This window comes from Pseudophryne corroboree, chromosome 6 (genome assembly GCF_028390025.1).
Source record: "Pseudophryne corroboree isolate aPseCor3 chromosome 6, aPseCor3.hap2, whole genome shotgun sequence".
NCBI classification, from domain to species: Eukaryota; Metazoa; Chordata; class Amphibia; order Anura; family Myobatrachidae; genus Pseudophryne; species Pseudophryne corroboree.
The window spans coordinates 42,783,378-42,810,465 of record NC_086449.1 but is presented as its reverse complement, the minus strand read 5'-3'; the positions used below and the strand labels follow the sequence as shown (position 1 = coordinate 42,810,465).

The window sequence follows — 27,088 nt, the reverse complement described above, 5'->3', positions numbered from 1 at the left end:
GTATGTGCAAAACATGGGACGTGCTGGAATTTGCCCATATTTAATGCACACACAATATTGCTGGCGTTGTCCGATGCCACAAATCCACAGGAGAGTCCAATTGGGGTAAGCCATTCCGCGATGATCTTCCTCAGTTGCCGTAAGAGGTTTTCAGCTGTGTGCGTATTCTGGAAAGCGGTGATACAAAGCGTAGCCTGCCTAGGAAAGAGTTGGCGTTTGCGAGATGCTGCTACTGGTGCCGCCGCTGCTGTTCTTGCGGCGGGAGTCCATACATCTACCCAGTGGGCTGTCACAGTCATATAGTCCTGACCCTGCCCTGCTCCACTTGTCCACATGTCCGTGGTTAAGTGGACATTGGGTACAACTGCATTTTTTAGGACACTGGTGAGTCTTTTTCTGACGTCCGTGTACATTCTCGGTATCGCCTGCCTAGAGAAGTGGAACCTAGATGGTATTTGGTAACGGGGGCACACTGCCTCAATAAATTGTCTAGTTCCCTGTGAACTAACGGCGGATACCGGACGCACGTCTAACACCAACATAGTTGTCAAGGACTCAGTTATCCGCTTTGCAGTAGGATGACTGCTGTGATATTTCATCTTCCTCGCAAAGGACTGTTGAACAGTCAATTGCTTACTGGAAGTAGTACAAGTGGGCTTACGACTTCCCCTCTGGGATGACCATCGACTCCCAGCGGCAACAACAGCAGCGCCAGCAGCAGTAGGCGTTACACGCAAGGATGCATCGGAGGAATCCCAGGCAGGAGAGGACTCGTCAGAATTGCCAGTGACATGGCCTGCAGGACTATTGGCATTCCTGGGGAAGGAGGAAATTGACACTGAGGGAGTTGGTGGGGTGGTTTGCGTGAGCTTGGTTACAAGAGGAAGGGATTTACTGGTCAGTGGACTGCTTCCGCTGTCACCCAAAGTTTTTGAACTTGTCACTGACTTATTATGAATGCGCTGCAGGTGACGTATAAGGGAGGATGTTCCGAGGTGGTTAACGTCCTTACCCCTACTTATTACAGCTTGACAAAGGGAACACACGGCTTGACACCTGTTGTCCGCATTTCTGGTGAAATACCTCCACACCGAAGAGCTGATTTTTTTGGTATTTTCACCTGGCATGTCAACGGCCATATTCCTCCCACGGACAACAGGTGTCTCCCCGGGTGCCTGACTTAAACAAACCACCTCACCATCAGAATCCTCCTGGTCAATTTCCTCCCCAGCGCCAGCAACACCCATATCCTCCTCATCCTGGTGTACTTCAACACTGACATCTTCAATCTGACTATCAGGAACTGGACTGCGGGTGCTCCTTCCAGCACTTGCAGGGGGCGTGCAAATGGTGGAAGGCGCATGCTCTTCACGTCCAGTGTTGGGAAGGTCAGGCATCGCAACCGACACAATTGGACTCTCCTTGTGGATTTGGGATTTCGAAGAATGCACAGTTCTTTGCTGTGCTGCTTTTGCCAGCTTGAGTCTTTTCATTTTTCTAGCGAGAGGCTGAGTGCTTCCATCCTCATGTGAAGCTGAACCACTAGCCATGAACATAGGCCAGGGCCTCAGCCGTTCCTTGCCACTCCGTGTGGTAAATGGCATATTGGCAAGTTTACGCTTCTCCTCCGACAATTTTATTTTAGGTTTTGGAGTCCTTTTTTTACTGATATTTGGTGTTTTGGATTTGACATGCTCTGTACTATGACATTGGGCATCGGCCTTGGCAGACGACGTTGCTGGCATTTCATCGTCTCGGCCATGACTAGTGGCAGCAGCTTCAGCACGAGGTGGAAGTGGATCTTGATCTTTCCCTAATTTTGGAACCTCAACATTTTTGTTCTCCATATTTTAATAGGCACAACTAAAAGGCACCTCAGGTAAACAATGGAGATGGATGGATTGGATACTAGTATACAATTATGGACGGGCTGCCGAGTGCCGACACAGAGGTAGCCACAGCCGTGAACTACCGCACTGTACTGTGTCTGCTGCTAATATATAGACTGGTTGATAAAGAGATAGTATACTCGTAACTAGTATGTATGTATAAAGAAAGAAAAAAAAACCACGGTTAGGTGGTATATACAATTATGGACGGGCTGCCGAGTGCCGACACAGAGGTAGCCACAGCCGTGAACTACCGCACTGTACTGTGTCTGCTGCTAATATATAGACTGGTTGATAAAGAGATAGTATACTCGTAACTAGTATGTATGTATAAAGAAAGAAAAAAAAACCACGGTTAGGTGGTATATACAATTATGGACGGGCTGCCGAGTGCCGACACAGAGGTAGCCACAGCCATGAACTACCGCACTGTACTGTGTCTGCTGCTAATATATAGACTGGTTGATAAAGAGATAGTATACTCGTAACTAGTATGTATGTATAAAGAAAGAAAAAAAAACCACGGTTAGGTGGTATATACAATTATGGACGGGCTGCCGAGTGCCGACACAGAGGTAGCCACAGCCGTGAACTACCGCACTGTACTGTGTCTGCTGCTAATATATAGACTGGTTGATAAAGAGATAGTATACTCGTAACTAGTATGTATGTATAAAGAAAGAAAAAAAAACCACGGTTAGGTGGTATATACAATTATGGACGGGCTGCCGAGTGCCGACACAGAGGTAGCCACAGCCGTGAACTACCGCACTGTACTGTGTCTGCTGCTAATATAGACTGGTTGATAAAGAGATAGTATACTCGTAACTAGTATGTATGTATAAAGAAAGAAAAAAAAACCACGGTTAGGTGGTATATACAATTATGGACGGGCTGCCGAGTGCCGACACAGAGGTAGCCACAGCCGTGAACTACCGCACTGTACTGTGTCTGCTGCTAATATATAGACTGGTTGATAAAGAGATAGTATACTCGTAACTAGTAAGTATGTATAAAGAAAGAAAAAAAAACCACGGTTAGGTGGTATATACAATTATGGACGGGCTGCCGAGTGCCGACACAGAGGTAGCCACAGCCGTGAACTACCGCACTGTACTGTGTCTGCTGCTAATATAGACTGGTTGATAAAGAGATAGTATACTCGTAACTAGTATGTATGTATAAAGAAAGAAAAAAAAACCACGGTTAGGTGGTATATACAATTATGGACGGGCTGCCGAGTGCCGACACAGAGGTAGCCACAGCCGTGAACTACCGCACTGTACTGTGTCTGCTGCTAATATAGACTGGTTGATAAAGAGATAGTATACTACTAATATTATATATACTGGTGGTCAGGTCACTGGTCACTAGTCACACTGGCAGTGGCACTCCTGCAGCAAAAGTGTGCACTGTTTAATTTTAATATAATATTATGTACTCCTGGCTCCTGCTATAACCTATAACTGGCACTGCAGTAGTGCTCCCCAGTCTCCCCCACAATTATAAGCTGTGTGAGCTGAGCAGTCAGACAGATATATAATATATATAGATGATGCAGCACACTGGCCTGAGCCTGAGCAGTGCACACAGATATGGTATGTGACTGACTGAGTCACTGTGTGTATCGCTTTTTTCAGGCAGAGAACGGATATATTAAATAAACTGCACTGTGTGTCTGGTGGTCACTCACTATATAATATATTATGTACTCCTGGCTCCTGCTATAACCTATAACTGGCACTGCAGTAGTGCTCCCCAGTCTCCCCCACAATTATAAGCTGTGTGAGCTGAGCAGTCAGACAGATATATATAATATTATATATAGATAATAGATGATGCAGCACACTGGCCTGAGCCTGAGCAGTGCACACAGATATGGTATGTGACTGAGTCACTGTGTGCTGTGTATCGCTTTTTTCAGGCAGAGAACGGATTATAAAGTAAACTGCACTGTCCTCACTAGTAAACTCTCTCCACTCAGTCTCTACACTTCTACAGTAACAGTACTCCTCCTAGTCAGCTCCAGTAAATCTCTCTCAGTCTCTTATAATCTAAATGGAGAGGACGCCAGCCACGTCCTCTCCCTATCAATCTCAATGCACGTGTGAAAATGGCGGCGACGCGCGGCTCCTTTTATAGAATCCGAGTCTCGCGATAGAATCCGAGCCTCGCGAGAATCCGACAGCGTCATGATGACGTTCGGGCGCGCTCGGGTTAACCGAGCAAGGCGGGAAGATCCGAGTCGCTCGGACCCGTGAAAAAAAACATGAAGTTCTGGCGGGTTCGGATTCAGAGAAACCGAACCCGCTCATCTCTAGGAGTATCTAGAGTTAATTGTTTGAGTGACTATTTGGTGAGGGGTGTCTGTTACAGGTCCCCAGATACAAACATTCTCCAGTATACAATCCATACCTACGAAAATAATGCTGGAAGAACCCTTGTAAATACATTTTATTTAGCACACTTGGGAAATTGTTTTTATCTTGTATGCTATTGAGGTATTTCAACAGGGATCTCTCCCGTTGTGCTGCTCCCAATTTGGCGCAAGATAAGGATAGTATTGTGTATATACACTGCTCAAAAAAATAAAGGGAACACTAAAATAACACATCCTAGATCTGAATGAATGAAATATTCTTATTAAATACTTTGTTCTTTACATAGTTGAATGTGCTGACAACAAAATCACACAAAAATTATCAATGGAAATCAAATTTATTAACCCATGGAGGTCTGGATTTGGAGTCACCCTCAAAATTAAAGTGGAAAAACACACTACAGGCTGATCCAACTTTGATGTAATGTCCTTAAAACAAGTAAAAATGAGGCTCAGTAGTGTGTGTGGTCTCCACGTGCCTGTATGACCTCCCTACAACGCCTGGGCATGCTCCTGATGAGGTGGCGGATGGTCTCCTGGGGGATCTCCTCCCAGACCTGGACTAAAGCATCCGCCAACTCCTGGACAGTCTGTGGTGCAACGTGGCGTTGGTGGATGGAGCGAGACATGATGTCCCAGATGTGCTCAATTGGATTCAGGTCTGGGGAACGGGCGGGCCAATCCATAGCATCAATGCCTTCGTCTTGCAGGAACTGCTGACACACTCCAGCCACATGAGGTCTAGCATTGTCTTGCATTAGGAGGAACCCAGGGCCAACCGCACCAGCATATGGTCTCACAAAGGGTCTGAGGATCTCATCTCGGTACCTAATGGCAGTCAGGCTACCTCTGGCGAGCACATGGAGGGCTGTGCGCCCCCCAAAGAAATGCCACCCCACACCATTGCTGACCCACTGCCAAACCGGTCATGCTGGAGGATGTTGCAGGCAGCAGAACGTTCTCCTTGGCGTCTCCAGGCTCTGTCACGTCTGTCACATGTGCTCAGTGAGAACCTTTCATCTGTGAAGAGCACAGGGCGCCAGTGGCAAATTTGCCAATCTTGGTGTTCTCTGGCAAATGCCAAATGTCCTGCACGGTGTTGGGCTGTAAGCACAACCCCCACCTGTGGACGTCGGGCCCTCATACCACCCTCATGGAGTCTGTTTCTGAACATTTGAGTAGACACATGCACATTTGTGGCTTGCTGGAGGTCATTTTGCAGGGCTCTGGCAGTGCTCCTCCTATTCCTCCTTGCACAAAGGCGGAGGTAGCGGTCCTGCTGCTGGGTTGTTGCCCTCCTACGGCCTCCTCCACATCTCCTGAACTACTGGCCTATCTCCTGGTAGCGCCTCCATGCTCTGGACACTACGCTGAGAGACACAGCAAACCTTCTTGCCACAGCTCGCATTGATGTGCCATCCTGGATGAGCTGCACTACCTGAGCCACTTGTGTGGGTTGTAGGGAGGTCACACAGGCACGTGGAGGCCACACACACTACTGAGCCTCATTTTGACTTGTTTTAAGGACATTACATCAAAGTTGGATCAGCCTGTAGTGTGTTTTTCCACTTTAATTTTGAGGGTGACTCCAAATCCAGACCTCTATGGGTTAATAAATTTGATTTCCATTGATAATTTTTGTGTGATTTTGTTGTCAGCACATTCAACTATGTAAAGAACAAAGTATTTAATAAGAATATTTCATTCATTCAGATCTAGGATGTGTTATTTTAGTGTTCCCTTTATTTTTTTGAGCAGTGTATATATATATATATATATATATATATATATCTATCCTATATAATAGCCCTGTGACTCTGTGCCTGCATTTCTAACGCTGGGCGGAGTCACAGCGCTTGTCCATCACATGTGCAGGAAGTCTCTGCTCCTGCTGCCTGTCCATCTCCCCACTCCAAGTCCCCCATCAGCAACTCTCACTCACCGGCCGCGGTGCCTGGGAACAACAACTGCTGCCGCCGCCGCCGCCACTGCCATACACATTTCCGAGGGACGGGTGGTGCAGGAGAAGGGTTTCATAGCCCTCCCTGCGCCGCGTTGTCAAAGTCAGAAAAATATCTCTATACACGTTGCCATATTTGCACCGCACACTGGTCCGCGCTGCGCATGCGTACGCTCTCCCGTGAAGGCGCATACCCGCAATAGCGTGCACCCGCGGGCGCACGGTATGCGTATTTACGGTAGAGTTTATGTAGTCGTAGCGTGCGACTCATTCGTTACACATTTTCATAATTAATGTAGTTTATAGATCATGATCCCTTTAATGATTTCTGAAAGTTTAGTTAACATAAAACGTCCCTGAACGGAGGAATCCCTCTTTGTATGGTACGAAGGGTCTAACAGGAATCATATAGCAGTGTTTGGTACCCATCGGAAGAGTATTTAATTAACAATATTCCGGTGTTGGTTTGGAGCGTATTAATCGCTCGTGCGGATAGTTATGGACATAAAAAGTTTATGTCCATTTCTATTATTTACACATACTCAGGTATGCGGCGGGAAACCCAGTTTTCCCACCCACCTGAGCTGTTGGAAATCGTCACAGCCCACCTGTATGAATCAACCTATGACCTTTTGTTATGATGCGAAGCCGGATTCCTGTGTCCAATGGACGACAAGATTGTAGGGACCATTGGATTGCATTGTGTGTGGGGCATAAATAGGCAGGCCGACCACATCCAGCTCTCACTCTTCAACGGTTCTCATTGCTGAAAATCGGGTGCTGGATGTCCAGGCGCATGCGATCGTTTCCCCTTGTGCGTAAGTTTTCTCTCCGTAATCATTGTCTTACTGTGAGCCAATTTCTCTCATCTCTTTCCATTTCTCTCTCTCTCTCCTTTCTCTTTTCTCTCACATCTCCCCTAGACTAGTATCGAATTGTATTAGATAGTATTGTATTTTGGTTAGGAAGTCTCTGTTATATTGTAGTGTATCATTTGTACTGTTATCTCCTTTTACAAGTATATTAGATATAATACAGTTAATAGGCTTTGGACCCTAAACCAGTATCTGTGTATTTTCTATAGTATTAAGTGTTCACTTGAGCGTCGGAGACGCTCAAGCAGCTTTGTAGTTAGTCAGGTTACACAAGGTTGCACTTACACCCTGTATTCACATTAAGGTATTCTGTGCATTTCATTGGTATAACGTTTAGACATAAAGGTATAGCGTTGTGAGCGTCAGCGCCGCTGGTGATCTCCTCGTGGTCTCGAGCGTCCGCTACGCCATAGCGAAGCATTACTCTAGTCATAGCCAACAACGTGCTGTCCTGTGATCACTGGGCCGTGAGCGAACGTGACGCTTGAGCGTCTCGCCTACGGCTGAGCGATCGTTACGCAACTAGCATACCCTTCCGGTACTTCTTAAGTGAACAGCGTATAGTGTTCTTAGACTTCATTAAGGGTTGTTTATACGACAAAGGAATTTAGCATTGTCAATTGGGGACTCGTCCTATCCTTCTCATATCTGCACTAGGTAGATCAGCAGACATTATCCCCCAGCAAAGGGTGGGAGGTTGTCTCCCAGTGCTGACGGGATAAGCGTCTGCTTCGCTTAGATAAAGAGTGCTGAAGGAATCCGGGAACCGGAAGTAAGAACAAAACGCTTGTGTCTTTTAAAACTTTTATTTCTCTTCTGTCTTGCGTATACACGCACGCATACATTATCTGCATTTCTTTTTCAAATTTCGTATATCACTATTCCTGTTGCCAATTTTATAGTTGATAGAAAGTGCTAAAAGAGATTTGCTGTTATTTCATAGTAGAGGTAATAGTTAAAGTATAGACCAACACACGGCTTGTCTGGGAGACAAGGCAGTCAGTGTGGTGTGCGGTAGATGATCAGGGATCATTTACATTGATAAAAGTAGAAATTGTGTTACGGTGGATCTTTGTTTTGCGTACACGTGTCCCTAACAAAAGACTTGCGTACGCAATCCAAAGGCAGACGCACGCAGCGTACATTACGCAACGTAGCGTCCGGTTACGCCCACGTAGCTCAAAGTCACGAAAAAGGTGAATTAGCGCAAAGCGATAGTTAGCGCAAAGGCGATAAGTAATGCACAGCGGTAGATAACGCGACGCGGTAAATAACGCAAATCTATTTTTGGAAAAACTGAAATTTAGTTTAACAGATCCTGCTCCTAATTGGTAACACCGCTGGGCTGAAGAAAAATTTCTGCGCAGAAATAGGAGTGGAAGCAAAAGTGTACATGTGTTGAGTGAGTGTGTTTTTGTATACAAGTTATACAACTTAGAGGTTGAACCAATAGAAATCTGGTAGGACACACGTGTAAGTGACATATACGGTGGCTAAGGAGGCATCCTTGGTTGAATAATATTTGAGCAAGTAGAGTATAGCGGACTACAAGGTAACAAGACCAGGAGGTCACAAGGTAACAAGACCAGGAGGTCATAAGGTACAAGTAGGTCCGCTATATAAACATACAAGAGGCACAACCCCGGGGGTTGGTGCAGAACCCATATAGGCCATAAGCTCTTGCTGAAGGAATCGCGGCCGGAAACATCGATTCCACTGATCTCTCAGTACATAACAGGTAGTGCTTATGTACTGAACGATTGTACCGCACGTAATTGTGTGCAGTAGTTAGTAATCTGACCTAATACCATTAGAGTAAAGTGGTCACAAACGCTATTTGTACATTCTGACGTGATTTGTGTAATTTTTTATTTTTAAGGGAAGTTCGCTGGTCACTCAGGAACTATCTAACAACCCCACCTTTACTGGAAAGAGTAAGTGTCCTGCGGGTAACCCTCATATGTTCCAGTAAACCGAAGGTTCTTTTGGTAGGGCCCTGTATCGAGTACGCCAGCACCACGTCGGTGTGATCAGGTCGTATTGGTCGAGGTGGGCGAGTGAGTGGGGTACTCGGTAAACCGCCACCGCCGGCCTATTGTGAATAATTTGGTTTGCTGTAAGGGTTCGCTGAAGACCTTGATTTAAAGATCTAAGGAGTAGTAAGCAACACCTGCAGATTATGGGGGCCAATTGTTCAGGTAGGGGGCGATCAACCTCGGTTCGGGTTGATTCAGAGAACCGGCCAGTCGGGTCGGCAAGATACATCATGTGTGAAAAATACGGAAGTCACACAGAGGTTTTATGTGATGAATGGGAGAGAATGACTGTACAAGACAGGGACAAATTCCCAAGAATAGGTAGCTTCAGTCCAGAAGTGTTACAAAATTTAAGGAGGAGGATATGTCTCATAAAATCAACAAAGAGACGAATTCAGCATCATGATTATTTACAGTTATGGCACCAGGAAGGTGAGATACAGAGAGGTTTGGCTCTGGCGGCGGGATCTGGGGCAGTAAGGAAACTGATAGCCACAGCCCCGCCACCACCATATATAGCAGGAGAGAAGTTGATTGCGGAGAGAAACGCACTGGGTTGTAAAACACAAACACTTAGTAACCCTGTAAATGTAAATGATGGTAACCAAGTAACTCATGCAATTATTAACCCGTGCAAGTTGTACCCTGTTTTGAACTTTCCTCAGGAATGTGATCAAGAAGACGATTCAGCAACAATTTCAGCTCTCTCTCTTGCGGCCACCATAGCAGAGACCACAGTAGGCACAGCAACACCCACGAGATTAGCAAAAGCCCCTAGCGGAGGGATAGGTGAGGTCGTGTCAACGGGTAAGTACGGCACCATGCACTACACTGAAACAATTGTACCACAAGTTGTAGAATCAACGCAGAATGAGGCTGTTAGAATTGCTCCTGTAAGGGTAATAGCAGTTCCCAATGGAAAAACAGATGTGTCTGGAGCCACTCCCATAAGGAACATTGCCATGTACACTCCATTTTCCCGAATGGAATTAAGAACAATAGTGTCCGAATTTCCTGACCCCAGGAAAGACTTAGTTGCTAGCCAAAAATACATCAGGGATCTAGGTAACACTGTAGAACCCAACAACAAGGATTGGCAGATACTGCTGAGAGCTTGTTTACCTTCCAATGTCGACTCAGTTCAATTCTTAGCTGATTGTGGACTAGATAAAGATGTACCGCTTACAGACGTGTACAACAAGGATAATGTAAAAAGGATAAATTTACAGCTAAAGGAGTATTTCCCAGCCGTTGTTAAATGGAACAAGATATTCTCCATTAGACAAAAAGAGTCCGAAACGGCAGCAGAATATTTTCACCGGGCACTAGTAGAAATGGCAAAGTACACTGGTATAGAAGACATTAAGACCAACCCAAACCACCGAGAAGTAGCAGTATCCGTACTGATGGATGGTTTAAAGGAAACATTAAAGACTAGGGTCCAGACCACGCAGCCATGTTGGCGAGGTCTGTCGGTGTCCACATTGAGAGAGGCTGCTATTGATCACGACAGAAGCATCACTAGGCACAGGGAGTCGCAAAGTGATAAGTTGATGTCAGTAAGTATACAGGCGCTGACCACAAGGCAGCCTGCGTATGTACCACCGAATCCTGTGGGTAAGGCAAGTGTAATAACATGTTTTTCTTGTAACAGACAGGGACACTATGCACGAGACTGTAGAACAAAGAGTGTACAAAGATCTTTTCAACCCCCTAGACAACGACATGACACACGACATTGGGAGCAGGGTCTACAGAGGCGGAGTTTTGAGCCACATACAGGGGAAACAAAAAGATATCCCCCGAACAGAGACTGGCATGCCTCTGATAGTTCCCAACTAACTCCCTCACAAGTAGTTGCTGCCAGCGGGATTCAGGGAGGTCAGCATACCCAATAGGGGTGTGGCCATACCTGTAATCTGCAGCCAGTTAAATTGATTGCCAGTCTTGGAAGTGAACCAGAGATTGCAATCAATGTAGCTGGTAAAACTTTAAACTTTCTTGTAGACACAGGGGCGGCCAAGTCAGTGATAAATTCGACAGTGGGCATGAGAACCACTGGTAGGACAGTTCCAGCCATGGGAGTAACAGGAGTAGTCCAGCACTACCCTGTTAGCAAACCAGCCGAGATTACAATAGGGCCTTTGCATACCAAGCATTCCTTTTTGCTGGCTGCATCTGCACCAACCAATCTCCTGGGTAGAGACCTACTATGTAAAATGGGGTGCGTCATTTATTGTACTCCTGAAGGTGTATTCTTGGACATTCCTGAGAATCACGCTCAGGAAGTGCGAGACATGTTAGACTCCCCATCAAAATTAATGTCACATACCATTATGACAAATAGGAATCCATCCCAAGTAGAAGAGATGACATCTCAGATACCAGAGTCACTTTGGACAAAAGATGGACAGGACACTGGATTAATGGCAAACGTAGCTCCAGTAGTTGTACAAGTAAAAGATGGTAGGATAGCTCCAAAAATCCCACAGTATCCTCTGAAGCCAGAGGTGGAGTTAGGAGTTTTCCCAGTAATAGAGCGCTTGCTACAACAGGGCATTCTAGTAAGAACGTCCAGCACAGCAAATAGTCCCATCTTCCCTGTTAAAAAGAGTGGGGGGAGGGGTTACAGGCTAGTGCAGGATCTAAGGGGGATTAACAAAATAGTGGAGAGTCAGTTCCCCGTAGTGCCTAATCCAGCTGTCATCCTAATGCAAATTCCTCCCACTGCCAAATTTTTCACTGTTATTGACCTCTGCTCCGCATTCTTTTCGGTACCTCTGCACCCTGACAGCCAATATCTATTTGCATTCACATACAGAGGAGTCCAATACACGTGGACTCGGTTACCCCAAGGTTTCATAGATAGTCCAAGTATATTTTCTCAGGCTTTGCATGATTGTTTACAGTCTTTCCAACCGGAGAGTGGATCAGTGTTGATACAGTACGTGGATGATCTACTACTGTGTTCTGATTCATTGGAGGCATCCCTGAAGGATACGAAACAGCTCCTGTTTCATCTTTCAGACACAGGACACAAGGTTTCCAAAGACAAGTTGCAATTATGCCAAACTAAGGTAAAATATTTGGGACACTGTCTAACACAAGGACTGAGACACCTGACCGCTGATAGAATCCAAGCCATTAGAGACATGACACTGCCACAAACCCAGCAACAGATCAGGACGTTTTTAGGAATGTGTGGGTATTGCCGTAATTGGATCCCAGGGTTTTCCATATTGGCGTTACCTTTGCAGGAAATGGTCTCTTCAAACAAACCTGATCGGATTTCGCATACAGACGAATCCGAAACAGCATTTGAGAGACTTAAACAGTGCCTAACGCAGGCACCAGCACTAGGTATGCCAGATTATGGGAAACCCTTTGAACTATACGGAACAGAAAGTGCTGGGTGCGCAGCAGGTGTACTAACCCAAAAACACGGTGACGCCAGCAGGCCAGTCGCATACTACAGCGCTCAGCTAGACACAGTAGCGCGATCCCTCCCCACATGCTTGCGTAGCGTTGCGGCGATAGCATTGCTAGTGACAAAAAGCGAAGATGTCGTGCTAGGCCACAACCTCACAATCCATACACCGCATGCGGTATCTGCCTTATTGAATTCTGCCCAAACCAGACACGTCTCATCTGCAAGGTTTACAAGATGGGAATTGGCATTAATGGCCCCAGTAAACATCACCATAAGGAGATGCAGCGCATTAAATCCTGCAACATTTCTCCCAGGTGTGCCTGGTCAGACACAAAGGGTGGAAGGTGAGAGTGATGGGGAAGGAGGATTTAATGCAAAGGAAGATACACATGATTGTATGGAATATTTGACCCAAAATTTTACCGCAAGGCCTGACATCAGTGACAATCCACTGGAAGATGCAGAACTCACGTTCTACACTGACGGTAGTTGTCATAGACAGTCAGACTCGGGAGACTTGTGTACTGGATACGCAGTCGTAGATGACCAAGACACCATAGAAGCGGAACCGCTAGGCCCACCTCACTCAGCCCAAGTTGCTGAACTGGTCGCCCTAACCAGAGCATGTGAATTGGCTAAGGGTAAGTCAGCCAATATCTACACCGATTCTAGATACGCCTTCGGGGTAGTACATGATTTCGGAGCCCTATGGCGCCTCAGAAATTTCATGACGGCAGCTGGTACACCGATAGCGCATGCAGCATATATAAAAAGGCTTCTAACAGCGATACAGGAACCCGACAGAGTGGCTGTTATCAAATGTAAAGCACATACATATAGTCAAGACCCAGTATCCCTTGGTAACAGCCGAGCAGACGAAGCCGCAAAGCTTGCAGCTGCTACCCCCATACAGACAGACACCACACAACTGATGGTATTTAATACCATCAACACACAGAAGTTGTGTGAGATGCAGAATTTGTGTTCCACACAGGAAAGAGCAGTCTGGAAGGCAAAGGGATATGGCCAGGAGTCCTCAGGGCTCTGGACGGATGGACATGGTAAACCAGTGGCCCCCAGGGCATACCTTCCATGTCTGGCTGAAGCAGCTCACGGGCTGACTCATCTAGGCAGGGAGGGGATGTGCAAATTGGTAAGAGCATACTGGTGCGCCCCAGGATTCTCCTCTCATGCGAGCAAAAGAGCAATGTCATGCCTTACCTGTCTGAGAAAGAATATTGGAAAGGCAATACCTACAGAACCATCCCATATCCCACCTGCCGGCGGCCCTTTCCAGGTAATACAAATTGACTTTATTCAATTACCCCCATGTCGTAATTTAAAATATGTACTTGTCTGTATAGATGTTTTCTCAAATTGGGTCGAAGCATTTCCAGCAGCTACAAATACCGCTATGTTTACAGCTAAGAAAATTGTGCAGGAATTTGTATGTAGATACGGTATCCCTAGGATAATCGAAAGTGATAGGGGTACCCATTTTACAGGTGATGTCTTTCAAGGAATGTGTAAGTTGATGGGTATTGATAGCAAGCTGCACACTCCGTACCGTCCACAGGCGAGCGCGAAGGTCGAAAGAGTGAACAGCACTATTAAAAATAAATTGAGTAAAGTAATGGCAGAGACAGGATTGACGTGGCCAGAAGCTTTACCCATTGTTTTGTATAGCATCAGAACCACTCCCAGGTCCCCTCTTAATCTGTCCCCTTTTGAAATCTTGTTTGGTCGACAACCGCATGTCATGATTAACCCTCAGGATGATTTGAAATGTAACAATGAAGTAACTGTAAAATACTTGATTAACATGAGTAAGCAGTTGAGGAATCAAAATGATAATCTGAAGTTGGTGATTCCTGATTTACCAGATAGTAATTGTCATGACATTGAACCTGGGGATTATGTAATGATACGAAATTTTCTACGCTCAGGTTGTCTTATTGATAGATGGGAAGGACCATACCAGGTCTTATTGACTAGCACCACAGCATTGAAGGTTGCTGAGAGAGAGACTTGGGTCCATTCATCCCACTGCAAGAAGGTTGCTGATCCAGAGAAGTCCCGTGATAAGGAACAGACGGTAGAGGTTGTATCACTGGAGTGTCTGTTCCAGGAGGACTGAGGCGGCACCTGAGCCTTGAAGACCGAAAGCAGTTGTCAAATCCCCTCTCCCTTTTATTGTTTTTTTCCACTTCCCATCCCCTCTCCCTTGAAATTTCTTTTTCCCCCTTCTCATTCTTCTCTATTTTTCTCCTCAAAGATGGACTTGCCCCAAGAGTCTGTGATCCGGATTTTGATGTTAACCATGATGTTGACCAGAGCAGTCTGTTCCGGCGAGAGTACCATAGAGGTCGAGAGAGGTTCTGGAATGGGTTCCGATTATGATGATGGAGGCGTAGTTTTCCAAGATCAACCTAACCAACAAGCAAAGGCGAGTATCAGAAAACGATCCGATAGAAGAAATTGTGATGGATTGTTAGCTGAAGAAAACTGTATCTGTAGGCTCTGTGATAATTTGGTTGAAGATGGATGCATAAAGAAATGCCAATCCAGTCTTAATATCCATATGGACCGGCATCCATTGAGTGACTATCACTCCTTAGTGGGTAACGTATTAAACCAAACAGATTGTTGGGTATGCTCTCAAGTACCTCAGGGTCACAGCAAATCAGGGCTAGTACCATTTCCTTTAACGTTAGGGGAGGTACTTGAGCTAAGTGGTGGGAGACTGGTGGACCGGAGGTTTAACATCTCCAGCCCTCCTAGTTTGAAGCTCCACCAATACCATGTGGATAGGTCCCTCTTATGTTTTAATATCTCCAATCCCCGTAAGCCGGGAAATTGGGAAGTGTCATGGAGCAACCTTACCATGACCTTTTCGCATAGAGCAGATAGAATGCCTACAGATACAGAGCTTGTACGCCACATAGCCAGTAGAGGAAAATCTTTCCGGTATCGATATACCTTAGGAAATAGGATTACTAGAGTTGGAGAGGTATCACCAGGATACTGTGCACATATCGTACAAACTGATACGTGCATTAAGCAGATGGAAGAATTAGGGTCAGGAGAGTTCACCTGGAAGGTGTGTAACATGGTAATGTCCTTCTCCGTCCCATATGTTCTCCCCGATGATGCATATTTCATATGCGGGAGAAAGGCGTACAAGTGGCTTGCCCCAAACTCTGAAGGATTGTGTTATATTGGAAAAGTATTGCCTGAAGTGATGACTGTAACACATGACAAAATGAAGGATATACACCGTGGTGCCCAAGCTCCTTATACTCACACTCATTACGAGCACCGAGTTAAAAGACAACTGTCAGAAAGGTTAGAGCATCCGGCCTCTGATCTTATTCATGAATCCACCGGGATTCAGGTTCTGGTAGCGTTAGATTTCACTCGCACCGCTCGAGGAGTGATGAATTATAGATACATTTCCGCACTCGCCAATTTGTTAGATAATATCACTGAAATGTATGATCACACGTTTAGATACACTGGAAGAGAACTTCAAGCCTATAAAACAGAACTAGTTCAGCATAGGATGGTTCTTAATTATCTTACAGCAGTAACAGGCGGATATTGTGTTACATTGGCAACACAGTACGGCATAAAGTGTTGCACGTATATCACAAATAGCACCGAGGATCCGGTAGAGGTCATAGACCAAAAGATGGACGATATTCTGCAATTAAAGTGGGAATTTCGTCGAAAACACAATCTCACCCTTGCTGCTGTAGGTAATGAGCTGACTGGTTGGGTGTCATGGTTGAACCCGCGAAATTGGTTCTCCGGTTTAGGAGACTGGGCTCAAGGAGTCATAATGGATGTTGGAAAGTTTCTACTATGTATCTTGGGTGTTGTTATATCCATTGGATTGATATTTAGATGCGGGCAAGCTTTAATGAGGTGCAAACAAAGTACAAAAGTGATGAGCTTGAGGAGTGAGGAAACCGTAATTAACCTGGATCTGATTTATGACCCAATGATAGAAACCAGGATGTGATGAAAATGCGATTATACGGTCCGTTTCTTTCACCTGTTTTTCTGCTTTTCTCCAAGATACAACGACCCCTTGGACGAGGAAGTTGACGAGACGCCATACAGACAACAGACAAGCACCAAAGATGAAGTTTTGACAACCTATGATATGGACACTTGATGAACTTTGCCATGGATCCCCAGTTTCCCTAGTATTTTTAAACTCACGCTAGCCCAACATTTTTTGTAAATCTGATGGCACTGACAAAGCTTGTTGCTCATGCCTAAGGAGCAAAACAGCGCAAAGAAGACGACTTTCAACTGATACCGAACAAAACTTCGACGACAGATGTACATTTACCTGACATAGAATATCATTGCATTTTCCATAAGTGTTCTTCATCTTCATCTCTACAACCCTCAGGTAATAACACACATAGTATAGGGAATACAGGCACAGATATCAACAATCACATATTCCCCCATTCATGTATCATCAACTAAAATGTGCTCCCCATTTTGTTCAAAAAAAAAATCCGAAAAGAGCTCGGTAAAGTTTGACAGCCCATCCACAGACCTGTACCACAGGATAAGAAGGAATTCAAATGTATACTTCGCAATACTTCGAAGCTTGATTTACCACACGTACGGCACGATGATACATGACCCTCCAAACATGGACTCATACACACATGCTTCTGCTTTCTCACTAGGTCATACCCTCTTCACACCTACTCCTCTCTCCTCCCCTACCCAACCATGGAAATGAATTAACCCCTGACATATATTTTTCTCCTTTTGAAATGTTTTAGAAGGTGGCAGTTATTATTGACTGCCAAAGGGTGGACTGTCAAAGTCAGAAAAATATCTCTATACACGTTGCCATATTTGCACCGCACACTGGTCCGCGCTGCGCATGCGTACGCTCTCCCGTGAAGGCGCATACCCGCAATAGCGTGCACCCGCGGGCGCACGGTATGCGTATTTACGGTAGAGTTTATGTAGTCGTAGCGTGCGACTCATTCGTTACACATTTTCATAATTAATGTAGTTTATAGATCATGATCCCTTTAATGATTTCTGAAAGTTTAGTTAACATAAAACGTCCCTGAACGGAGGAATCCCTCTTTGTATGGTACGAAGGGTCTAACAGGAATCATATAGCAGTGTTTGGTACCCATCGGAAGAGTATTTAATTAACAATATTCCGGTGTTGGTTTGGAGCGTATTAATCGCTCGTGCGGATAGTTATGGACATAAAAAGTTTATGTCCATTTCTATTATTTACACATACTCAGGTATGCGGCGGGAAACCCAGTTTTCCCACCCACCTGAGCTGTTGGAAATCGTCACAGCCCACCTGTATGAATCAACCTATGACCTTTTGTTATGATGCGAAGCCGGATTCCTGTGTCCAATGGACGACAAGATTGTAGGGACCATTGGATTGCATTGTGTGTGGGGCATAAATAGGCAGGCCGACCACATCCAGCTCTCACTCTTCAACGGTTCTCATTGCTGAAAATCGGGTGCTGGATGTCCAGGCGCATGCGATCGTTTCCCCTTGTGCGTAAGTTTTCTCTCCGTAATCATTGTCTTACTGTGAGCCAATTTCTCTCATCTCTTTCCATTTCTCTCTCTCTCTCCTTTCTCTTTTCTCTCACATCTCCCCTAGACTAGTATCGAATTGTATTAGATAGTATTGTATTTTGGTTAGGAAGTCTCTGTTATATTGTAGTGTATCATTTGTACTGTTATCTCCTTTTACAAGTATATTAGATATAATACAGTTAATAGGCTTTGGACCCTAAACCAGTATCTGTGTATTTTCTATAGTATTAAGTGTTCACTTGAGCGTCGGAGACGCTCAAGCAGCTTTGTAGTTAGTCAGGTTACACAAGGTTGCACTTACACCCTGTATTCACATTAAGGTATTCTGTGCATTTCATTGGTATAACGTTTAGACATAAAGGTATAGCGTTGTGAGCGTCAGCGCCGCTGGTGATCTCCTCGTGGTCTCGAGCGTCCGCTACGCCATAGCGAAGCATTACTCTAGTCATAGCCAACAACGTGCTGTCCTGTGATCACTGGGCCGTGAGCGAACGTGACGCTTGAGCGTCTCGCCTACGGCTGAGCGATCGTTACGCAACTAGCATACCCTTCCGGTACTTCTTAAGTGAACAGCGTATAGTGTTCTTAGACTTCATTAAGGGTTGTTTATACGACAAAGGAATTTAGCATTGTCAGCGTACACACACCCGCCGCCTACTCCTCCTCCGCACACGTGAAGTTACTCCGCTGCCTCCCACCATCGCCAGAGGCCCGGACTCCACAGCACAGGGCCTGCCTTGCCGCCCGAAAGCACTGAGATGGGGACACAGACAGCGTGCGTCCGACTGTGAGTGCAACACTGAGAGTGACAGATACGAGCTGGGGGACAGGAGAGAGAGCTGCCACCCCGGTTAGGTGTCTGGGGTCACGCTGACAGCACTTCCACCACTGCCCACATCCACCAGGCCCCCCATACTTTACCTGTATCCCCGGGATCAGGAGCAGACTCGGGTCACTGCCCTATCTAGCCTGTGAAGTATCACTTCCTGTTCTCTGTTCCCTAGGTCTCCGCTTCTGGTGTCCACCCCCTCCACTACTTTCCCTGCTCTCCAACACCTTCCTCACTGGAGCCTCTCCCTACCGCCCCGCATCTCCGTGCCCCCTCCCTGCCGCCCCGCCTCTCCGCATCCTCTCCCTGCCGCCCCGCCTCTCCGCATCCCCTCCCTGCCGCCCCGCCTCTCCGCGTCCCCTCCCTACCGCCCCACGTCTCTGTATCCCCTCCCTACTGCCCTGCGTCTCCGTATCTCCCCTCCACTGCCCCGCATCTCTGTATCCCCTCACTACTGCACCGCGTCTCTGTTTCCCCTCACTACCGCACCGCGTGTCCATATCCCCTCCCTACCGCCCCGCGTCTCTCTATCCCCTCCCTACCGCACCGCGTCTCTGTATCCCCTCCCTGCCGCCCCGCCTCTCTGTATCCCCTCCCTACTGCCCCGCGTCTCTGTATCCCCTCCCTACCGCCCTGCGTCTCTGTATCTCCTCCCTGCCGCCCCGCATCTCTGTATTCCCGCCCCGCATCTCTGTATCACCTCCCTGCCGCCCCACGTCTCTGTATCCCCTCCCTGCCACCCCGCGTCTCTGTATCCCCTCCCTACCGCCCGCGTCTCTGTATACCCTCCCTGCGTCTCTGTATCCCCTCCCCGCCGCCCTGCGTCTCTCTGTATCCCCTCCCTACCACCCCACGTCTCTGTATCCCCTTCCTACCGCCCCGCCTCTCTGTATCCCCTCCCTGCCTCCCCGCGTCTCTGTATCCCCTCCCCACCGTCCCGCGTCTCTGTATCCCCTCCCCGCCGCCCCGTGTCTCTGTATCCCCTCCCCGCCGCCCCGCGTCTCTGTATCCCCTCCCTACCGCCCTGCGTCTCTGTATCCTCTCCCTGCCGCCCCGCCTCTCTGTATCCCCTCCCTACCGCCCCGTGTCTGTGTGTCCCCTCCCTACCGCCCCGTGTCTCTGTATCCGCTCCCTGTCGCCACACGTCTCTCTGTCCCCTCCCTACCGCCCTACACAATCATGTACAAAATATTTAGACAGCGCTGATCACACCCCCATATCACTATCCACACACCCGCCGTGCTGGTACACCCCCTACAGTGGCCCTTACTAGGCCCAGCAGAAATTTCAGCTCCAGGCCTATGATGACCTTAATCTGCCAGTGACACACACACCAGCACCATACAGCGCCCTCTCCTCCCCTCACACCGTGCCCGGCTCGCTGTGTGTCTGTGTGACCCTCACTGATGAGAACCCATCCAACCTCAACTCATCCCCTGTCTATGCTCTGCTGCTCCCATGCAGGGTCCATACCACCGGCTCCTGGATACCTCCCTGACAATCCGGCACCAGGAGGCCAGGAGCCCCCCCCCCCTTTGTAATTACCGGTATATTGGTGATGCTCTGCCATCTCCTCCTTATCCCTCACACACCGAGCACGTGACTGCGCTGGTCACGCCCATTGTCCCTGGGAGCAGTGCAAGGCCCCGCCCCCTCCTCATACTGCACCTCAGGGGGGGCGCACAGATAGCGCATGCAGAGGGGACTGGTGCACCTGAGGCTGCGTGGAGGGCTCGCGTGCGTCACGTGCCCGCGTTTCTCACCTGAAGGATCAGACGGTGTAGAGAGAGGACACAGCTGCCCCTGTTCCTCATTGTACCAGCACTCCCCTCTGTGTCTAATAACACCACATACCTCTTCATGCGGGTATGTCTATACCACATACATCCTTATCCGTGTCCTATATATTGTTACACATACAATCACATAGTTATAGGTCCCACCCCCCCCCCCTCCATCTGCATCCACCCCCCCTCCACCCGCCCACCCGCAGCATCTACAGACACCCTGCCTCATCCGCCTTCCCCCCCGCACCCGCTACATTCTGTACATCGTGCCCTGCAGGCGCTGCTCACACCGTCTCAAGGGACTGCGCCCCCTTCAACATTGGACGCCCTTTCGTCCTCCAGTATTTAACCACTACCAAAACTAGCAACGCAGGTCATACGCCATATAATACAATTATTGAACCCCAGAAAGGCATGCAGGGGTTAAGGGGGCGTAGCCCCTTGCGACGGTGTGAAGAGCGCCCGTAGGGCGCGATGAAGCACCTAGTATATAATATTTGTGTGTCCCTTTATACTGTACTGTTGCCCATGGGGGCTTAGTGCTGCCGCATTACATATCGTAGCCAGGAGCACGCGTACGCATGCTCCTGGTACTTGTACACATGAATGGAGAACTGGCGACTGCAAGAGACTGTGGGAGGCAGCAGTATGTCGCGATACTTCCCGTTACAAGAACATGAGAGGCATACCTCCCAACTTGTCATTTGCAGAAAGAGGGACACGCGTGCGGCGAAGCCGCGCACTCCTGAAAAAGGGTCGTGGCCTAAGAAAAGGGGGGGTGGCTTCACGGAAAGACCCGCAAACGCGAGCCACGCCCCCATTTTCACCACTGAGGGGGCATGCCCAGCGCTCTGTGAGCCGCTGGCATGCCCTCTCTCCCTCCGACTCCAGTTGATAGACGCTGTGCGCATGCGCCCAGCGTCTATTCACCGCCACTCTGCTAAGCAGGGCAGCGAGTGCATGAGTTTCCCAACTGCCCCCCCCCCCCCCCCACCGCGGGACACTGCGGCCCGCGGGTGGGACAGCGGGACAGTCCCCAAAAAGCGGGACTGTTCCGCGAAAATCGGGACAGTTGGGAGGTATTTAAGAGGACACATCTGTAGTAACAAATATATACTACTGCACCTTTGTATAATGCCCACATGAACCACTGGGTTCATACATGTGTGTGTAAATCTGGCTCTAGCCCGTACCTTCACAGCTATTGACCTCACCCACGTCACAGGATAAATACCTAACATTCCATACTGTACTCCAAGGCTGACGCCTGCAATTAGAACGTCTTTTAAGTGTTCAGAAGAAGGATCACTAGTGACTGGACATCTATTCTGTTATTTTCTTTGCCGATCACGGCTGCTCAGCATGTCCTGTAACGTTTGCTGGATTTCATGTGTGATGACAATGTTTAGCTCCTTGGGCAAAGTACTTTCCTTTCTATGCTTCCTTTTCCTTTCTTCCAGCAGCTGCAGAAGTAGGTTGGCAGCTATCAATTCTTGTTCTCATATATCTATACGGAGGAGATGTGTGCCGAGCGATCTAGCACAGGCAGCTCACCATAGGAGCACACATCTTCCATCCCCCCCCCCCGCTCAGCGCTCAGCACGATGTGTGCTGAGTGAGGACGGGGAAGGGGGGAGCTCATTTCACCCAGCGGTGAAATGAGCGATCTCCCCTGCCAAATCTAGAGCCGGCGATAGCGACATCAGATTGCTTTAAAATGTAAGCATAGATCTCTCCTAACTGGTATGGTGATGTTTTACTTTAAATGATCAGACTTTGCCACGTTCTCTTCCATTCCATTAGATTGAGATTAGTAAGAGGCCTTATATATTATCATTATTTTTACAAAAAAGAATGTGAAAAGGGGTGTTTTCACACCCTTTTCCCATTTTTTTTTAGTATCTTTCCAATGTATTAAAGGGCATTTGGAGCAATTTTCATGAAAAACAGCTCCAAACCCTTTTATTGTCATTTTTTTAGTAACCCAGATCACATTCCCCGTACTTATAATGGGAAATGCGATGTGGCCGAATTTGTGGGCGAAGGAGACACCTTCTCTGTCACAGTTATATGTGTTATGGCCCTCATTCCGAGTTGTTCGCTCGTTAGCTGCTTTTAGCAGCATTGCACACGCTAAGCCGCCGCCCTCTGGGAGTGTATCTTAGTTTAGCAGAATTACGAACGAAAGATTAGAAGAATTGCGAATAGAAAATTCTTAGCAGTTTCTGAGTAGCTCCAGACTTACTCAGCCATTGCGATCAGTTCAGTCAGTTTCGTTCCTGGTTTGACGTCACAAACACACCCAGCGTTCGCCCAGACACTCCCCCGTTTCTTCAGACACTCCGCGTTTTTCCCAGAAACGCCAGCGTTTTTTCACACACGCCCAGAAAACGGCCAGTTTCCGCCCAGAAACACCCACTTCCTGTCAATCACACTCCGATCACCAGAACGATGAAAAATCCTCGTTATGCCGTGAGTAAAATACCTAACTTTTGTGTAAAATAACTAAGTGCATGCGCTCTGTGAACCTTGCGCATGCGCAGTAAGCGACTAATCGCAATATAGCGAAAATCGGCAACGAGCGAACAACTCGGAATGACCACCTATATACAGCGTGTAGCTACCATAGGTGCAGGGAGTGCAGCTGCTATGGGGCCAGAGCTGAGAGGGGTCACCTTCCCTGTCACAGTTACATGTGTTATATACAGGGGTGTAGCTACCGTAGGTGCAGGAAGTGCAGCTGCTATGGGGCCCAGAGCTGAGAGTGGCCACCTTCCCTGTCACAGTTACATGTGTTATATACAGTACGTAGCTACCATAGGTGCAGGGAGTGCAGCTGCTATGGGCCCAGAGCTGAGAGGGGCCACCTTCCCTGTCACAGTTACATGTGTTATATACAGTACGTAGCTACCATAGGTGCATTAAGTGCAGCTGCTATGGGGCCCAGAGCTGAGAGGGGCCACCCTCCCTGTCACAGTTACATGTGTTATATACAAGGGTGTAGCTACCATAGGTGCAGAAAGTGCAGCTGCTATGGGGCCCAGAGCTGAGATGGGCCACCTTCCCTGTCACAGTTACATGTGTTATATACAGGGTGTAGCTACCGTAGGTGCAGGCAGCGCAACTGCTATGGGGCCAGAGCTGAGAGGGGCCACCTTCCCTGTCACAGTTACATGTGTTATACACAGGGGTTTAGCTACCATAGGTGCAGCTGCTATGGGGCCCAGAGCTGAGAGGGGCCACCTTCCCTGTCACAGTTACATGTGTTATACACAGGGGTGTAGCTACCATAGGTGCAGCTGCTATGGGGCCCAGAGCTGAGAGGGGCCACCTTCCCTGTCACATTTACATGTGTTATATACAGGGGCGTAGCTGCCATAGGTGCAGGGAGTGCAGCTGCTATGGGCCCAGAGCTGAGAGGGGCCACCTTCCCTGTCACAGTTACATGTGTTATATACAGTGTGTAGCTACCATAGGTGCAGGGAGTGCAGCTGCTATGTGGCCCAGAGCTGAGAGGGGCCACCTTCCCTGTCACAGTTACATGTGTTATACACAGGGGTGTAGCTACCATAGGTGCAGCTGCTATGGGGCCCAGAGCTGAGAGGGGCCACCTTCCCTGTCACAGTTACATGTGTTATACACAGGGGTGTAGCTACCATAGGTGCAGCTGCTATGGGGCCCAGAGCTGAGAGGGGCCACCTTCCCTGTCACAGTTACATGTGTTATATACAGGGGCGTAGCTGCCATAGGTGCTGGGAGTGCAGCTGCTATGGGCCCAGAGCTGAGAGGGGCCACCTTCCCTGTCACAGTTACATGTGTTATATACAGTACGTAGCTACCATAGGTGCAGAAAGTGCAGCTGCTATGGGGCCCAGAGCTGAGAGGGGCCACGCTCCCTGTCACAGTTACATGTGTTATATACAAGGGTGTAGCTACCCTAGGTGCAGAAAGTGCAGCTGCTATGGGGCCCAGAGCTGAGAGGGCCACCTTCCCTGGCACAGTTACATGTGTTATATACAGGGTGTAGCTACAGTAGGTGCAGGCAGTGCAACTGTTATGGGGTCAGAGCTGAGAGGGGCCACCTTCCCTGTCAGTTACATGTGTTATATACAGGGGCGTAGCTGCCATAGGTGCAGGGAGTACAGCTGCTATGGGGCCCAGAGATGAGAGGGGCCACCTTCCCTGTCACAGTTACATGTGTTATATACAGTGTGTAGCTACCATAGTGTAACATGAATATTTATAATTTCATTTGTTAGCCTTAAATTATTATATTCAATTTAATAGTATTAGAATGAATCTGTTGTTCATTTTTTCTCTTCATTATTACTAATGTGCCTATAAACAAATATTTTGTTAAGAGAAATTATATATTAACTCATATGTATAGATATATGAAATAGGTATATATATATATGTGTAGAAATTATTAGTAAATAAGTGGAGCAGTTGTGAAAATGTCAGCTGCCATCCTGGCTTTATTATAGGTTATTGTGTGTACCTCAGGGTGAGCTCGAGGCATTTTTGTATAGCAATAGCCTGCAGGGTAGTAAAGGCGGCAAATAGGGTCGCGTGCTGCGGGAGCAACAACCTGCAGGGCGGGAAGAGTGGGTCCCCGTGCCGGGTTGAGGACTGACCGCGAGCGACTGAGGATAGGGAACCAATGGAGGACGGCTGAGCAGCGCGAGTCAACCTGGCTGTGAGTATAAAGGAAGCTCACCTGCGCTGGGGAGATTAGATTGCTGTTCCCCTGTGAGTGCGCACGTCTGGATCTCCTATGCCACTGACAGAGATGTTAGCTGTCAAAGTGGCTGGCGGAGTCCAGGTGATGTAGCCAGGACAGGACTGACGGAGGAGGGCGGAAAAGCAGCGGGGCGGGTACAAGCGAGAGTACTCACCGCTGTGACCCGACGTGCATGCGGTGATCGGGCAGCATAAAGGTGCAGTGTGATCCAGACGTGGACGGGCTGAGCAGGCTCGGCGCTCGGCGGGGCGGAGGAGTGGAGGTGCGCACAGCAGAGGCAGCTGTGTGATCCATGAGGCGGCAATTACGGAGGCATCCCAGAGGCTGGTCGGCGCCTGCTAAGTGACGGCGGCTCATAGCAACCAGAGACGCCATTCTGGTTGGTAGAGGGGGAAGCCGAGTCAGTGCCAGTGACACCCAGTGGGACCTCAGCCCTGCCCACCACTGCATCATAGAACAGAAGGAGGAGTCGGGGGAGCGCTCAGCTGCAGCTCTACTAAACGAGCTATCGGACAGTGGTAATAGCTTAAGAGATCAGCAGGAAGAGTGAAGTGGAAAAGACTAATTTATCTAAACTGAGAAATAACTGTATTGCTTATTATATATACAGTCTTAAAGCCCCAAAGGTAGAGATAACAACTTCATAAATCGCATGGTGTCACTAAAGGGAACCTAGCAGTAAAAAGAACAGCCAGGAAATGTGCAGTTACAAGATATCCACTTACAGTGTTGTGAATAATCGAAACATTACTACAGCTACAGTCAAGACGGATACAGTAGTTAAATACTAGTTGACAGACTACATAAAACTTCAGGAAGAAGAGATACAATTGTAGCAGAGAGCAGGCAATTTCATGCAGGCTGTTTAAGAGACATTGGGGCAGATGTATTAACCTGGAGAAGGCATAAGGAAGTGATAAACCAGTGATATGTGCAAGGTGATAAAGGCACCAGCCAATCAGATCCTAACTATTAATTTACATACTGGAGCTGATTGGCTGGTGCCTTTATCACCTTGCACATATCACTGGTTTATCACTTCCTTATGCCTTCTCCAGGTTAATACATCTACCCCATTATCTGCTGGTTAGAATGTGGAGAAACTAACACAATTAAGGAGGAGGAACTTCTACTACTTATACAACTCCTTCTATGACTGAGTCTCGTTGTGGAATTTAACCTGGTCGAAAGTGAAGGGCTTTCTGCCCGTTTAATTTTTAATGTTATGCAAGGTATTAGCTAGTGTACACTAGTTTAAGGGTCCAGACACTGCACTTAATTTTTGAGTACCCGGGTCACTCTTATACTCATTTTAAGGTACTTTTTTGTATATTGCATGCAAAATAATTTGTATAGGCTAAGAACAGGGTATAGTGAGACATAATTGAAATGTAATTTGTTCTACTGTGTAAGTAAGAAATGCTCAGTTTTAAAATACTCTTTTGTGACAAATAAATGTATGTACTTATACTTACCATATATGTTGATGTGAGTCGGAGTTTCGTCCGGGGATCCTGAAGTGCAAACAGAAGAACAGGTATAATATTA

General features: G+C 47.5%; 1 long non-coding RNA gene across 1 annotated transcript in view; it reads right to left on the bottom strand.

The window, feature by feature from the left end:
• LOC134934800 (uncharacterized) overlaps positions 1-27,088 on the bottom strand; it is a 38,789-nt gene extending 11,701 nt beyond the window's left edge. Inside the window, exon 1 of the long non-coding RNA XR_010179811.1 lies at positions 27,016-27,088. This is a non-coding gene — a long non-coding RNA (uncharacterized LOC134934800). The remainder of the gene's footprint in view (positions 1-27,015) is intronic.